The sequence below is a fragment of the Mus musculus genome, chromosome Y (assembly GCF_000001635.26).
Source record: "Mus musculus strain C57BL/6J chromosome Y, GRCm38.p6 C57BL/6J".
Lineage (NCBI taxonomy): Eukaryota > Metazoa > Chordata > Mammalia > Rodentia > Muridae > Mus > Mus musculus.
In genome coordinates, this window is record NC_000087.7 from 37,078,248 (window position 1) to 37,082,149 (window position 3,902).

The following is a 3,902-nucleotide window of genomic DNA, read 5'->3' on the forward strand; positions in this document are numbered from 1 at the left end:
ATTAAAAATAAAAAGGAAACCTTGAGACTATTAGAAGCCATACACTTTGCAAAAAACTGGACATCATACATTGCCATTGTCACCACAAAGTCCATGAGGCCATAGTGAAGGGAAATCTGATGCCTGAACTGACTGGCCTAAAAAAAATAAATGAATAAAATAAAGAACGTGAAGACCATTATAAACTCAAAGATGCAGGCTTTGATTATACTCCAGAAGATCAGAAATTAACAGGCAAAATACCTGATATATGTGGGTGTACTACCCAGGGAGTCTCTAGGACCAAGATGGTTGCTCTGTCCTGCCCACAATAGAAAGGTAACAATATGTCTCCAATCTAAACCACCTCATGCACTTGGAAATTGAGAAGGTCAAAGAAAATGTTGAGAGCTCAAACTGCAATGTTATAAGATTGCCAGATGTTGCCCAGGGGATTGTTAATGAATGCCAAGCATGTGCCCTCACCATTGCTGGGCACCACAAGAACACCCCCCCAGAAGGTGGATAAGAGTTGACTGGCTATGAGCATACTGAAAAGTAGACTTTACTGAAGTTAAACCAGCCAAGTACAGTAATAAATATCTATTTGTTTTTTTGTAAACACCTTTTCAGGCTTGGTCGAAGCCTTCCCCACTAATAACAAGAACACCCATGCCATGGGAAAGAAGATATTAGAGGAAAATTTCCCAAGATTTGGCATCTCTAAGGTACTTTCATCAGACAATGGCCCCTCCTTCATTGTCCAGGTAAGCCAAGGGTTAGCCAGACAATGGGGGATTCATTGGAAGATACATTGTTCTTACAGATTCCAGACTTCAGGACAGGTAGAGTGGATGAATAGAGCATTAAAAGAAACCTTGACTAAATTGGTTTTAGAGACCTACAGAAAAGATTATGCAGCTCTTTTTCCCTTTGCCTTGTTCTGAGTATGGACCACCACAGGGAAATTTAAACTTACACCATTCAAACTCCTCAACTTGGGACGCCCCTCCCTTTAACAGAAGCAGGTGCAATGTTTGAACTTGATGTTTCTTTTTCAGAACCCCCTCTAGCTCACTTGAAGGCCCTACAATTGGTCAGAAAAGATGCCTTGGAAATGCTGAAACACAATAAAAAACAAAAACAAAAACAAAAAAACAAAAAAACATACTAACCAGGAACCATCTTCGTGCCACATAAATTTCAAACAGAAGATCCTGTCCGGGTCCGGTGCCACCATTCTGGGAAACTTGAACTCAGATCAAAAGGATGCTCCCTGGTGCTTCTGACAAGCCCTGCTGCCGCACCTCCAGCATGTAACCGCTTCTGGCCTGCCATGGCCCACTGGCCTGGCACTGCACAGGATCCCCCCTTCTTCCCTCCTCCCACTGGCAAGAGTCTCTTTCGTCTCATTCAAGGGGCTTCTGAGGTTCTCAATCTTACAAATCCTAAAGCTGTGACCTCAGGTTGGCTTTATTTGGCAGCTGGGCCAGAGGTTTAATTTTCTAACTTATAAAATTAGAACTATATACTAGAAGGAGTGGGAAATGTGAGAACCCAACTTAGAGCATTTCTCCCTGGAAGGTGAAGCCCCTGGACATTCTCCAAGCTTGTATTCCCTGAGCTCTAAAAATACAGCCAGAAAGAAGCTCTATGTTCTCTACAGCCACCAAAAAGCATTTTGGTTTCTGAGCCTTACAGCTAGAGATTCGAAAATTGGAGTTTTGCCAAGGACATCTGGGCAGAGAAGAACACTCCTCCGGACTCTTCCCAACTCTCCAAACTCTCCTCCCAACTCATCTCAATTCCTCAGGTAGCTAATAAAAACCCTCTTCTGTCACATCTCAGAGTCATACGCCCCTGCCCTGCACAGTGGAAGGAGTTTGTCCTTAGCTAGCTGAAAATAAAACCTCTTACAGTTTGCATCAGGTGTGGATTTCTCTCAAGTCATTTGGGTGCTGGCCATCTCATCTGAGGACTTTAATGGACTTGAGAGGAGGTCCATCTTCAGGGTCTTACACATGGAGACCTAAGACCAAAATTCTTCAAACTATTATGCAAAATCAAAAGAGAAGGAACACTATTGAATTTGTTCTATGAAGCCAGATTACAATTATATTCAAACCATACAAAAACACAATGAAGAAAGGAAACTTCAGATCATTTTCCCTTATGAATATCGAAGCAAAAATACTCAATAAAATCACTGCAAACCAAATAAAAGAATACATCAAAACGATCATCCATCATGGTCAAGTAGGCTTCATCCCTGTGATGCAGGGATGGTTTAATATATGGACATTTGTCAACTTAATCCACTATAGAAACAAACTCAAAGACGAAAACAACATGATCACCTCATTAGATGCTGAGAAAGCATTTGACAAAATACAACACCCATTCATAATAAAAGTCCAGGAAAGGTCAGGAATTCAAGGCCCATACCTAATATAAAAAAAAAAGTCAGCAAACCAGTAGGAAACATTAAACTAAAAGAAACAATCGCATTAAAATCAGGGACGAGACAAGACTGCCCACTTTCTTCATACCTATTGAATATAGTAGTTGAAGTCCTAACCAGAGCAATTAGACAACAAAAGGAAAACAAATGAATAAAAATTGGAAAGGAAGAAGTCAAAATATCACTATTTCCAGAATATATGATAGTATGTATCAGTGACCCAAAAATGCAAAAAAGAGAAATCATAAACCTTATATACGACTTCAGTGCAGTAGGTGAATATAAAATTAACTCAAACATATCAGTGGGCTTTCCCTACACAAAGGAAAAGGAGGATGAGAAAGAAATTAGGGAAAAAACACCCTTCACAATACTCACAAATAATATAAAAAAGCTTGGTGTGATTCTAACTTAGAAAGTGAAAGATACATATGATAAAAACTTCAAGTCTCTGAAGAAAGAAATGAAACAAGATCTCAGAACATGGAAAGATCTCCCATGCTCATGGATTGGAAGGATTAATATAGTAAAAATGTGTGTTCTGCCAAAAGTAGTTTAAAGATTCAATGCAATCCCCATCAAAATTCCAACTCAATTCTTTACTGAGTTAGAAAAGGCAATTTACAAATTCACCTGGAATTAAAAAAAAAACCCAACAACAACAACAAAAAAAAAAACCTAGTATAAGAAAAACTATTCCCAACAATAAAAGAACCTCTTGTGGAATCACCATGCCTGAACTCAAGCTGCACTACAAAGCAATTGTGATAAAAACTACATGGTACAGGTTTAGTGGTAGGCAGGTATATAAATGAAATAGAACTGAAGTCAGAAAAATAAACCCACACACCTATAGTCACTTGATCTTTGACAAAGGAGCTAAAACCATCTAGTGGAAAGAAGACAGCATTTTCAACAAATGGTGCTGGCTTAATTGGCAGTTAGCATGTAGTAGAATGTAAATTGATCTATTCTCATCCACTGTACAATGCTCAAGTCTATGTCGATCAAGGAACTGCACATAAAACCAGAGACACTGAAACTTATAGAAGAGAAAGTGGGGAATAGCCTGGAATACATGGGCAAAGGGGGAATATTCTTGAAAAAAAATACCAGCAATATCTTGTGCTATAAGATTAAAAATGGACAAATGGGACCTCATAAAATTGATAAGATTATACCCAGAAGTTCAAACTTGTAATAAGGATACATGCTTCACTATGTCCTTATGTATAATAACAAGAAGCTGAAATGAACCCAGATGACTCTCTTTAGAGGAATGTATATAGAAAATATGGTACATTTATTTAATGAATTACTACACAGCTATTAAAAACAATGAATTCATGAAATTTTTATACAAATGGATGGATCTGTATGATATCTTTCTAAGTGAGATAACCCAATCACAAAAATCACAAATGATATTCACTCATTGGTGAGTGGATATTATCCCTGAAGC